Raw genomic sequence first — 14298 nt, forward strand, 5'->3', positions numbered from 1 at the left:
TGAACTTGTGCAGCTCATTCTTTTTTACAGCTGGGGTCATAATGGTAGGCACTGAGGCAGGTGTCCACAGGAGACTTTGGAACACGGTGCAGGCGTTGGTGGTGCCTGGGCATAATGGTTACTGGAGGGCTTGGACTTGGAGTGGAGGTGCGGCAGCTTGTGTAGGCCTTGATTTTGGTCCGCATACTTCTCCCGCAGAGAAACCCCAGAGGTCAGGCTGTCACGAGTGGTGGCCTTGCTGGGGCCAGCACCCTATTTTGTGACCGGGTCACAGGACAGCTGGCTGTTGCAGCGCGGGAAGAGGGAGGAGCTGCTTAGCAGATCACAGTTTTGGCATTTGGAGAAAGAGGACTCTGGCTGGGGTTGAGATGGTGCGCACTTGTGGTACAGGGGCTGGGCAGCGTTTCTGAACAGCCTGTTCTGATTCTGTGTACAGCTCTGTGTCATCCTGAGTGGAGAAGCCTGTGCCGCGCAGCAGACCCAAGCCATTGCTGGGTGAGGGGGATGACAGGTCATCCGGGCTGCCATTCAGAGTTGGATATGGTCAGGAACGAGGGGGATGGGCGGATGATCTCGTTCTTGATGTCTCTCCCAGGTCGGCTTCCACAGGGGCTATGCTCAATGAGGCCTTCAGGGGCGATTTCTTGCTCTCCCAGCAGCTGTCATAAGTGTCCACGGACCTCGAGGGCTTGATACACGGGGCTGGTAGTTGTCCTTGGTTGCCTGCTTGCTGACCTACTTCTGGAGCACCACGCGGGCCATCGTGGTGGTCTGGTGCTCCCTGTCATCAGTCCTCCACCGCAGAGCGTCTGAGCATCTGTGTACATCCTCTTGTGTACATCTGTATACATCCAATGGTCTTGTGCTCATTCACTACGTCCAATCCAAAGTAGCCCTAGTCCTTTCCTTTTGAGTGGATTTCCAGCATCTGCTCACACTCAACCTTGGCCAAAAAAATGCTTGAAGGAGACCATCTTCACTTGGAGGGTGTCCCCTGCCCCATGAACGTGTATGCCATCCCTAAGTCAGGCACGGAGCCCTTGTAATTATGAAAAGCCCGGATGTCCTTTTCCAGGAACATCGACCTGATGTGATACACCAACGAATCTGTGTAGGTCTTGGTGGTTTGGAACTCGTTCCTCTGGTAGAGGAAGAGGTTGACACCTGAGCAGTTCAGGGTCCTCAGGCTGGTGGAGTCCAGCAAGGGCTGGGAGCGATCCACCATTTCATAAACTGGACTAGCCGAAATCAATAAAATGGGTCAACCTTGTGCAGACTGAGCAAGGTGGAGGCCACCATCCGCAGGTATTCATTGCCGCCAGGCCGCTGCTTGATGAGGAGGTGTGTGTGGGGGGGGGAGGGGGATGTCCACTTTCCCTAGTGAAACTACACATACGTGTGAAACAAGTCATTCTTGTATTTTCTATCTGGGCTTCCCCATTTGGTCTGTGGAGGGACTACCTTATTTCTTCCATGACTTCTGGGGACAGGGCAGGGATATCACTGAAAGCACTGACATGCAGCCTGCCTGGACCTGCTGAGTGTCCCCAAGCACAGCTGCCAAGTTGCCCTCAAGGGGAAGAGGGCAGGAAGAGGGAGCCGCAGCTGCCAACCTCAGCCAGGCCCTGTTGGGCTCTCAGGTCTCTGGCCTGCTGCCCCACTAGTACAATGGAAAGAACTTAATTGTATTAAAATGATAAGTGTAACAAAACCTTGATACTTGCTTCTCAAATGAAAATACCAAACAATTTTAATATTTAAAGAATAATCATCATGGGTAACAAAATCTTAAAACCAATGGAATACCAAAGGACTCTAGATCTAGCGTATGTAAACAATAGGTGTTTGCAAGTTAGAACGAAAAGAACTTTGTTTCCCAAGCCGCTGAGCCATGTGTACCATTTGTGCTTTAAGGGGGCTTTCTCTGAGCAAGGGAAACAGATGTCAACTTTAACTTTTCTTTGAAGAATGTGTCAATAAAACCAGTTAGGAATTAACCAGGAAAGTACAGTGTACAGTAATGTGAACATCTGAACATATAGGGCACAGTGAAGCCTGACAGCTTTCATTGTATATAACAAATCCCCTTGGAAGTGCTTTCCAAAAAGTATGTGCCCTTTCCACTCCTTGATTAACACTATTTCATAGTTTGTTATTACTGTTGACCTTATGGTTCGAAGTCCACTGATGATCCGACAGCACCACACCAGGAATCGAGTAATTTGTTGACTGGATGGGATGTTAAACAGGTGTGTGGATGCAATTCATAAGTGCAGTTAAAATGTGTTTTGATTATACACTTAACACCTATGGGTTTTATATAAGTGTCTAAGTTTCTTAGCACTGTTATAACAGATATACCATAACTTGTTGCTGTTGTTAAGTGCTGAAGAGTCGATTCCAACTCACATTTGTTGTTGTTGTTGTTGTTAAGTGCCATCGAGTCGGTTCCGACCCACAGCGACCCTGTACAGGGTTTCCGAGGGTGTAAATCTTTACGGGAGTAGAAAGCCTCATCTTTCTCCCGCGGAGCGGCTGGTAGTTTCGAACCACAGACCTTAAGGTTCGCAGCCCGATTCGTAACCACTACGCTACCAATAGGCTCTTTATAATGTTTCTGAGGAGTGGTTGGTGAATTTAAAGTGCCAACCTTGAAGTTCAAACTGACCTTGTGTTCCAGTTCTTATCCTTCAGTGCCACACCAGCAGTCTGTACTGTAACTAGGTGGCTTTAAAGAAGGGGAATTTATTTTTTCACAGTTTAGGAGATTTGAAGTCCAAATTTAAGGTGCTGACTCTAGAAAGTCTTCCTCTGTCTGTTCGTAGGAAAACCTTGTCTGAGCTAGTCTACTATTCTATTTGGTGTACCTTGGAGATCTCCACAGAACATCTATCTTACCCTCATTTGTGCTTGCATGTTTCTATACCTAATCTGTTCCGTTTTATGTCTCAAAAGTGATTGGTCTGAAATACAGTCTACACTAGTATGGCTTTAATAATATAACAAAGAAAACTTCATTTCCAAATGTGAGTATGTTCACAGATATAAGAGTTTATATTTACAGCATATATTTGGGGTGTGGTGAGGGCAGTATTCAATCCACAGTAATAAGTATGAACATCAGTTAGCACTAATAGTTATGAGTTATCATTGTTAATTTCAAGAATCTTTCAGAAAATGCCTTCATTTATGGAAAACATATGAGTAAAGAAAAAGTAGTAAATGAACTGGTACAGAGATGAGTAGATGTCAGCCCACCTAAAGCTACAAAATTTCCTTTTGACGTGTAACATATTCTCTTTAATGAGGAAAATGACTACTTGGGAAATATCAAGTAGAACTAATAAATGCCTGTTTCATGGATAACCATTATTTCAAGTCAGTTGTTCCAACATATAAAGGTCATGGTCTTGTAGTGAAATGAACCCAGAGAATCATCTTCTAACATGGCTTCTGGGACATCAGCAGTCAGACTTTTCTGAGTTCTATATAACATAAAGCATATTTGTGAATATGAAATTATTCTTTAACCTTCCTATAAGATCACCACCAAGAAAAAGGAGAATGAGAAAGAGGATGCTTCAGAAATCAACGTCAGGTTTACAACTTCACTCTGTTCTAATGACTTTTGGAGGCTAGAAAAGGATAGAGAGAGTAAGAGAGGCATTTACTGTCTAGCACTTATTTTTTTCTGCAATGAAGATAATAAATTGCATAACAGACCTTTTCAAATGAAGAAAAAAATATGTTCATGAAGAACTTTGCCCCAGAATAACAGTGCATTATGAACAGCTCATTTCACAGTGCATTTGTCCTTATCTTGGATCTTATTAACAGACCAGGGTTTTCTGTGAATTTCAGGTGCATAAAACATCAGTGATGAGAAAGCACATCACTAGTGCTAACCTGAGGACATAATAGGAGAGCTAACCCTGCTCAACTTCATAACGTCTAGTTTATAAATCTTTCTGGTCTCATGTAATAATTTAAAATGTGATCTTAAATAGTGAAAAAGGAAAATTAACTCATATTATTGGGATACTTTGCACTTTGTCAGGCATTTGCACATCGTTTAACTAATTTGATCTTCACAACCACCCTTCAAGGTAGATATGAAGTAATTTATTTTATAGACCAAAAATGTTGAAGTCTCCCTAGACGGCAACTTGGTGTTTTGGAAAGTGGCCTGATGGAAATGTATATCTGAGTCTTCTAATTCCAGGGTGATTGCTTTTACTATTAGATACTGCATATGTGTTGGACTACATAATTTAAAGATGCCCTTGTGACTCTGTGGGCTCAGCATTGAGCTTCTAATCACAAGGTCAGTGGTTCAAACCCATGAGCTACTCCAAGGGACGAAGGTGAGGCTATCTGCCCTTGTAAAGATTTACAGCCTTTGAACCTTTATGGTTTCTGTCCTATAGAGGTTTGCTATGAATTGGAATCTGTTCAATAGCAGTGAGCTTGGTTTGGTTCATACAATTTTAATTTTGAATCACTCCCATATGAAGATGTATTGACAGACACAGTTTAAAAATTATCTTCTATTAAAATACCCAGTTCATCCTATAGAGTTAACTGGATGGGGATTTAATATTTGAACAATTCCTGCATACATAGCAAACAGCCTTCTAATTCTATTTCATCTCATTTATTTCGGACATAAGCTGTTAATAGTACCAGAAAGAAGCTGTCTTCCAGAGCATAAAGTTCAGAGTCCAGAATGAAGAATTCCGATTCTGTCTTCCTGACAGTGTTTGCTGAAGTGGAAACTCAGGACACATCTATGCTGCTAGATTCTTTCAGAGAAAATGTGAACAATTTTGCAATCAAGGACATTTTCTTGTCAGTGCCCCATATAGGCTACTGATGAATGGGTTTCTAATCACCAGCATTGTTCCAGTTTGGCAGAGGTCTGTTATTCTAGAAAATTCCATAAGGCCAAGTTTTACTCTGTTATGCTTAGAATCAAACATAGCCAGTGACCCAGAAAGAGGATAAGAATTTGCTAAAGTCATTATATGACTGTTTTTAAACTTATGTGGGTCAGTATTCCCTGTTTATCCAGCAGTAAAATTTCTGACCTCTTGAATATTTCTAATGACCATGGAAAATAAAATTCATACTAGTGGGCCAAATTTGCCACTGAAGAGAATTATCATTAGGTTTGTGATATTTACCATGACCAATGAGGCTACAAGTTTATTTGTAGTGCTAATAAAATTGAGGTCCCAATAATCGGGTGGTTTATCAAAATGTGGTGCCTTGTGTGCTGTTATGCTGGAAGCTATGCTATCAGTTTTTTGTATACCAGCACGGTCACCCATGATGCACAGGTTTCAGCAGAGCTTCAGACTAACACAGAGTGGTTAGAAGGAGAGGCAAACCACTTTTGAATGTTTTATTGTTGTTGTTGTTAAGTTCTGTTGAGTTGGTTCCGACTCACAGAGACCCTGTACAGGGTTTCCGAGGCTGTAAATCTTTACGGGAGCAGAACGCCTCATCTTTCTCCCACGGAACAGCTGGTAATTTTGAACTACTGATCTTGCGGTTCGCAGCCCGATTTGTAACCACTATGCTACCAGAGCTGTCACTGAAAATCTTATGTCAGACATAGTACCAGAAAATGAAAACACTATGAATAGCATCAGAATGTTTGTCAAATACAGTGCCAGAAGATGCGCCTCTCAGGTTGGAAGTCATTAAAGAGATAACTGCCTCCTCAAAGTAGAGTTGATCAAAATGACGTGACGTAAAGCTTTTGAGATCTTCATTTGCTGATGGGACACAAATCAAATTGAGGAAAAAAAGCTGCAAACATCAATTAATATTAAGACCATGGAATGTTTGAAGTCTCAAACTAGGAAAATTGAAGTTGGTTCAGAAGAAATGGAACATATAAAGATGGATAACCTAGGCATTAATGAACTGAATTGGTATTTTGAATCAGACACACATATGGTTTACTATGTCAGAAATGACAATTAAAGAGGAATGGTGTCATATTCATTGTCAAAAAGAAATTTGAAGATTAGTCTTGATGTACAATGTTGTATGTGATAGGATAAGATCCATATGTCTATAAGGATCTCTGGTAGTGTAGTGGTTATGAATTGGGCTGCTAACCTCAATGTTGGCAGTTTGAAACTACTAGCTGTTCTGAGGGAAAAAGATGAGACTTTCAGCTCCTGTAAAGATCTGCAGCCTCAGAAACCCTGTACAGGGTCACTATGAGTCAGAACTTATTCCATGGTACTTAACAACAACAATAAGGAGGACCAGTTAATACCAGTATTATTCAAATTTATGCAACAACCATTAAAGAAGTGAAGATGAAATTGAAGAGTGCTACCTTTGAAAATTGGAGTCCTGGTGTGGCACTGTGGACTAATGCGTCAGACTGCAAAGTCGTTTGAATTGCAAGATCGGTGGTTCAAGCTCACCAACTGCTCCTTGGAAACCCTATACAGGGACGCTATGGGTCGGAATCAATTCGATGGCACTTAACAACAATGTGTATCAGTTTCTCAGATTATTTATTCAGCATACAGATTGAATAAGTATGGTGAAAGACTACAACCCTGTCGCACACCTTTCTTAATTTTAAACTAGTCAGTGTTCTCTTGTTCTCTTTGAACAACTTTCTCTTGGTCTATGTACAAGTTCCTCATGAGCATCAGTGTTCCAGTACACTCATTCTCTCCAAAGCTGTCCATAGCTTTCCTTCTGGTAAGGAGATATCTAAGAAGGCTGTTGAATGATTAAGAGAGAAAGCATTAAAATAACTTAGAAATGAACATCCCAAGAAGCAGGAGCAGGCAGTGCATATCTTTTGAAATTTCCATTGTTGGCTGTGCTTTTTTTTGAAAGTGCGGTAGAGAATGAGGGTAGAATTGTTGGCAATGAGGTTAGAGAGGTAGTTTAAAGAAAGAATTTATGGTTTCCCCTAAAAAAGATAGGAAGGAATGGGAGTGTTTTTTGTTTTTTGTTTTTTTTCTTTCTTAAATGATTTATTGTGAATTATGTGACAGTTTACATGGGAGAACATTAGTTTTACATTCATTCTATCGTATCTTGTTGCCATGGTTACAATTCCCTGCATCCAATCCTTCCCTGTGCCCCCAGGTCTTCAGCACACAGTCACTCTCCCTCTCTGGATCTAAAGTCTCCAGCTGCTCCACAGCTCCACATCATCATCTCTGGCTCCATTTCGTGCATCACTGCTTCTCTGGGTAGGGTCCCACTCTCTGCTCTCCTCCCTTGATGGTCCTAGGGACCTCCACTCCTCGACTGAAAAGTTAATCACTCCCCTCCTTGCTATAAAACATCTACCTTTACATTTCCAACCCTCACATGATGTCCTGATAACAATTATTCACTATTGTATCACAAGAGACCCGTCTGCATTTCATTGCCTCAGCCCCGGCTAGTCAGATTGAATACTACTCACTGGAGATTCTACTTTCCTCCAGACCCTCTGGGTCTAGGGTCCCTCTTGAAAGCTTGTAAGCCAGTCACTTCTTGCCTTTGTAGCCCCCCCCACCCCCCATTTTGGGTAGCAATATCCAAGTTGCCCATCCCTGGCTACTCTGTGTGTGGAGGGGGTGGGAATGATTCTTGCTGTAAGGACTTGTTCCCTCTTTTGAGCTACTGCTTCCATTGGTGTAGGTCAAGTTCATCAAATTGTATGAGAATTTTTATTTATTTATTTTTTTCCTCTTCTTTTTACTTCTGGTTGAGCTCCAATCATCCAGTCATCGAAGCCAGGGCAAGTAGGTATTATCTGCAAGCGTGGGTGTTCTTATTGGGAGTGTGTTTTGAAACAGTATCATGAGATGATTTACTTTTTAAAAAATCACTCTGCTGTGTGGGAGCTAGGCAGCCAAGGATTAAAGGACGAATTTGGTAGACCAAACTGATGGGTGATTTCCAAATAGTCACAACTTGAATGGTATTTCTGCACTGCTGTGAGCTACTATAAAGAATGGACACTTAGAGGGCTGTTTGTCATTAAGTGTTGTCGAATCTGTTCCAACTCATAGCGACCCTGTATAACGTTTCCTAAGAGCAACTGGTGGTTTTGAACCACTGACCTTGTGTTTAGCTGTCCAGTGCTTATTCTACAACACTACATCAGGAATGTGTTATTTTTGTTAAGTGCCATCCAGTAGGTTCTGACTCATGTCAACCCTGTATAGGGTTTTCTAGGAGCAACTGGTGGGTTTGAACTGCCAACCTTGTGGTTAGCAGCCCAGTGCTTATCCCCCAGTACCCCACCAGGGCACAAAGAATGTAAGTCTCAGTAATTGGCACTATTCAGTGGCAAAATATCAAACTTTTATTTACTTACATAGTGCTTAGGATGCAAAAGAATGGGCCAAGATTCATCGTGTATCGGTCTCATGAAGACACAAGTTCCAGAGTGAATTGATGCAGATAATCTCTTCTGCATATTAAGGCTCCAAGTTTATATTACAGGTGAAAGGTCTGTAGGCAAAGGATTTTTGCCTCAGCGTGCATGGGGACTGCGGAAAGGAATAAGAGGAAGGGGCCTTTGTTGAGCTACAGCTGACTTGATCATTCTGTTGCCAAATTTTGCTTGAATTCAAACAGCATGGCAGTCCTGTTACTGTAGGTGTATCACTAGAACATGCCCCGCCACTAGCTACAAGATTAATTACTTGAGTACAATTAAATAGTCATAGGTAGTCATAGAGACAGAGAAAGTTACTATGGGGAGGAAGCTTTCTCTGACAAGCAGAAAGGACTGAGAAACAACAAGAGACCCAATTCCAAGTCTTCCTATCAGGGAATGCCCTGAGCTCAGGCCTCAGTTTAGGCAGCCTGGATAGGAATCTGAAAGCAGACCACCCTCCCAGCATGCACTACTATATGGGAGAACAGGTATAGAACCTCCAAGTCCTTGCTATTAAGTCGAAGAGAAGCAAGTTACAAATCATCAACTTTGATCTTCCCTCCTGAATACCTCTTTTTTGGTGCAAATGTGACAATTGATGAGACAGGCTTTGGACAGACTGATGGCCAGAATTCAAACATTTCTCTATTTGTTTTCTTATATGAATGCCCAGTAGTCTCTGCATTCTGAGTTTCACCCTTTTTTCTTAAACTTTCATATATTGTGCACTGGGACAGAGGTTTGCGATATAAAACAATGTTAATCATGGAAGGCGACTGGACAAACCTAGGATAGCACATTTTTATTGTCCAGATGTAAGTGCAGGAAAGAGACTGGAAAATGCAATGTTTGATGATCTGAAGCAACTGCCTACTTTTTTTTCCCCTACATACATCTTCTGTTAATTTCCTAGAATTCTTATAAGTACTCCATTTAGTGACTCTCTGGACTACCAAAATGCTGACAAGTAAAATAAAACCATTGCAAGAAAACATTCTCACTTACAGGTATTTCCTTTCTGCATATGACCATAGAAACAATTTTTTTAAAATAGATCTACATGGTTGCTATGAGTTGGAATTTACTCAATATCACTTAACAACAACATCAACAATAATAGAACTATAAGTTCTACCTCAATTTGTATTTTAAAAGTGTATTTATCAAGTGTAAAAATGATCTTTTTGTAACTTTAGCTCCCCCCACCCCCATTCTCTATCACACACACACAGAAAAGCCTATGTATTTTAAAGGAGATGGATGTCTCACTATAATCATTTCTCTATTTAATGTACTTTTTCAAAACTGATATATTTATTTGTGATTTTCCCTGTGTACTAACAGTTATATTGAAGATCAAAATAACCCAAATATATTCTACCATGAAGTAAAAATTTTCTAGCAAGGACACAATGATTTTAAGTACCGATATATAATGACTCTCCAGATTAACTGTATTGCCCATTGTCTAATAATTTTGATATTCATGTTGATTAGGTTAAGGTGTATATTTTGGGGAAGCAGGATGCTTATTAATAGATAGCTATTTTGATAGCCAAAATATTAGTTTGAAACTCTTATGATAATTTTATGTTTTTTATTTTGGATGTGGTTAAAGAACTTTACATTAGAGAATATTTTTATGCTACAAAAAATGCATTTAAAATTTATAAACCAATTTCATACATAGTTACTACCTGCTGAGTTTGAAGATTAAATTCATTATATAATATCAGCAAAATTTGAAAAGAATGAGAATATTTTATTTCACTTGATATGCACATGATTGGAAAATGTGACCTTAAAAACTTAAGAGTGGCCATCTATGTGTGGAAGAAAGAAGATGAAAATTGAAGATGCTTGGAATCAATTAATCCAATGAATTAATGGAACACATGAACTTCAGTCTCAATGACCCTGAGACCATAAGAACCAGATAATGCCTGGCTATCACTAGGAACTCTCCTAACAGGGACACATTACAAGATCCTGGATATAGTGGGGAAAATACAGAAAAGGAATCAAAGTTATGAAAAAGACTGTTACTGTTACTGTTCAGAAAAAGACTGGAAGCCCTTGCCCACCCCAGGTGTGGAACTCACTTCAAGACTCAATTTTTAGCCAACCAGTAGATAGATATAAAGAGAGGACAACACTAATAATGTATGCTCACCATGGAATGGTCCACCAGTGAAGATTGAAAGGGCAGCATTTACCTAAGGACCATGTTCAGAAGGGTTGGGAAGGAGGATGAAATGGAAATAGTATCACACAGAGGAAGTAGGATGACAGATATTTGATCCCGGGGATTGCAATCCCTGAAATGAAATGAAGCGTTACTTTTGATGATCTGCTCTGTAAACCTTCACTTAATTCACAGTAAAAGCTTTCTTTTTCTATTTAAATAAATAGAAAAAGAAAACTCTATGAAGCGCCATTCTATCCCTAAGAATGTGAAATCACCATGAGTCAGAATCTACTTGATGACAAGCGGTTCGGTTCTTTAAAGGATGTTTCTTGGATGCTGCAAAGGACACTCCCACTTACATCCCATTGTCTGAAACTTAGCCACTGGACCACATCCAGCTGTTCAAAGGAGGATGTGAAATGTAGCCTTTATTCTTGGAAATTAAACATTACACATACAAATGAAGTTCCAATCCTTTTCCACAATTCTCATTCTAGAGGTACCACCATCCTGAATTCAGTGTTTAGTGGTACCTTATATGTTTTATGGGAGCACGGTGGCTCCATAAGATAAGCACTGGATTGCAAACCACAAGGTCTGCAGTTTGAGCCCACCAACCACTCTGTGGAGAAAGATGAGGCTTTCTGCTTCTGCAAAGATTTAAAAAACCTCAGAAGCCCTATGCAGAGTCTCTGTGATTTGGAACTGACTCAACAGCACTTAGCAGCAACAACATATGTTTTATATTCTTAATGCAGATTTTTATGTCATAAAACGAAAGGTATTGTTTTAAAAAAAAATAAATAAAACCATGGCTGTCCAAATTATAAACTTTATAATGTTCTCTACATTAAAAAAGAGAGATGCCAGATGAAGGTGCTTCTACTACAGTTTTATGTTGTTCATACATAAGTTAAAATGAGTGATATTTATACCTGTCTTTGTTCAAAATTCCAGAAATGAATCCAGTTTATGAATAAAATAGCACATTATATGAGGTTATTAAAATGAAAATCATATGAGCTCGCAAACCTTTTACAATTTCCATCCGAGTTGCTGTTCCTAGGCCTTTTCATAGCATTCAGGGCCATTTTAGCACTCATCTTTGTGCACTAGAATTTCCGTTTTACTGCCTAGCTCCTGTACTAATTCAATGAAGGCACTGTATCTTGTTCATTTTTATGTTCCAGCACTTACTACAGTGCCTATTACGTAGTAGAACAGACACATATTTACTGAAATGATTATGTTGATTGTGAAAGGGTACGATGGTAAGAGGTAAGAGTGGATTATACAAACAGACCACACTCTGAATTACGGGACAATAGCCCTCCTCACATAGTATCGGCCTAGCATTAATTCCAGCGGTGAATTTGGCAGCCAGCTTTGCATAGATGTGACTTGAGAAGGACCTCTTTTTGAAGAATCTTGTGTCTCAATCCTTTTCCACACTTATTAGACATTACAGTGGGCATGCCTGAGGGAAAATGCCTGATACTGACTCCTATGTAGCCTGGAAGGGAGAGGTGTCAATTGCCCTTAGGGAAATCATTGACCAAGGGGGTCTGATACCTACTAGATACACTTTCTTTCTCTACTTCTATAGGTAAACAAGTATGAAATGCATTCTGTACAGATACATGAAGAGTACTAGTGAAAAGGTGGCTTAGTTATAAATTGCAGAGTCTGAGTGAGATTGTGCACTTACACTGTGTGGTGCAGTAAATTTCTTGATATATCTCTTGTAGCCAGTTATTGTAAATTTCACCAAGTGAGTGAGTTGCTGTTACTGTTAACTGTCATCATGTTAGTTCTGACTCCTAGTGACCCTTTATATGGCTTCCAAGGAGTTGTTGGTGGGTTTAAACCGCTGACCTTGAGGTTCAAACTGACTTTGCAGTCTACTGCTTTATCCTGCAGTCATGCCACAGCAGAACTCCTAAGAGTGGGTTTTGTTGTTGTTAAGTGACCCTACATAAAGTTTCTGAGGAGCAGCTGGTGATTTTGGACCACGGACCTTGTGGTTCAAACTGACCTTGTGGTCCAATGCTTTATCCCACAGTGCCACACCAGGAAGCTGTGGGTAGGATTATGCAAATGGAAATGCTAGTACTCCACAAAGGAGATTAAATAGCTTGCTAAAAATGTAAATAAAGTACATTGTGCACAAATGTTTTTGTTGTTGCTTTTAAGTGCCATCAAGTCAGTTCCAACCCATAGCAACCCTATAGAGGGTTTCCAAGGAACAACTGGTGAACTTGAACCACCAACCTTGCAGTTCAAACCGACTTTGCAGTCTAGCACATTAACCCACAGCGCTACACCAAGACTCTAGTACCCTAATGGGGAGGGGGAATTGTTGTTGTAAGGTGTTCTCAGTTAGTTCTAACTCATAGGAAGCCTATGCTCACCAGAAGGAAACACATCTGGGTCCTACATCAACCCCTCAATTGTTATTATGCTTGAGCCCATTGTATGAAGTGGGATCATACAAACAAGGTGTCTGGAACCCTAATGTGAAGTTTGACCAATTTTAACATCCCACTAGGTTTAAAATGAGCAATCCTAGAGGTGAAATGGGGATCTCACTACTGTCAAGAAAGACAAACAAGGAGTTGACTGTGTCCTTTGTATCCCAAACCCTTGTGCTAAAGTCTCCTTGATCCAAGAGACAGAGTTTTAACAGCAGTGATGGCAGGACATGGTGACAAGCAGTTCCAGAGAAGCAGCACAGGAAAGGCTGCAGAACCAAGGGCTTCCTGTAGGTAAAGCTGAGTGCCTTCAGGAAGAAAGCTTGCTGGTGGAACTTGTGTGGGGAACCTGGCATGCCTACCCATAGAGCTAGAGTAGAGTGCCTTCAGGTGGAGACTTTCTGGTGGCGTGAGGCTCCTGTGATGGGCACCTATCAGAAAAGTTAAAAGAGCTTTGTAACACAGGTGGACTGGTGTACTTCCAGGCACTTGTCTGGGAGCTAAGTTTGTTGACCCTTAGAGTGAGAGCTGAGTGGCTTTGTGCTGAGGCTTACTGCTGATGCTGTCAAAACCAAAAGAGCTTTGTAACATTTGTACAAGCAGGTAAGAGGCCAAGGGTCTGCATGGCAGCGAAGTTCAAGATCAGGCAGAGTCATGCTTGTGGCCTCAGATGAGAGGAGGCTGGCCTAATTGAAAAATTGTATTCTGAGCATTTCTGGTCCTGAATTGTGACCTATTGCTTCCCTAATAAACCCACTAATTGTGAGCATTGTCTGTGAGTTCTGTATGGCTATCACAGTCAATTCTTGAACTCAAAAGATAAGTAGAGAGTGCCAAGGGAGAAATTTCTGGTGTCAGAATCCGTAAAAAGGCTGAAGAGTGGAGGCATGAATGAATTCCACTACATAGGAATCAGCTTTGGGTCATTGATTTGTATTCTCATTCCCTCTTGTGAAGTTAGAGGAGATAAGAGGCTGCCCCCAAACCTTTTTGCAATTAGGCTTCTGGGATTCTGTTTCACTCTGTCTCCCATTACAATTGCCTCAAACCATTCCCCAAATAAAATAGTTTCAAACACATTTTACATAAGCTTCTATTCCATAGGCATCTGATTTAAAAACATTACTTAAAGCAATTAGTAAAAGTGATGCATACATAATTCTTTTATATGTGATTGTGCAAATAAATACAAAACCAAAAATATTATCTCAAAATATTTA

The 14298-nt window shown here is 40.6% G+C and overlaps 1 pseudogene; it reads right to left on the reverse strand.

The window, feature by feature from the left end:
- Nucleotides 1-322: 322 nt before the first annotated feature.
- On the reverse strand, nt 323-5330 carry LOC102831043 (annotated as a pseudogene).
- Nucleotides 5331-14298: the final 8968 nt, after the last annotated feature.

This window comes from Chrysochloris asiatica, unplaced genomic scaffold (genome assembly GCF_000296735.1).
Source record: "Chrysochloris asiatica unplaced genomic scaffold, ChrAsi1.0 scaffold00212, whole genome shotgun sequence".
Lineage (NCBI taxonomy): Eukaryota > Metazoa > Chordata > Mammalia > Afrosoricida > Chrysochloridae > Chrysochloris > Chrysochloris asiatica.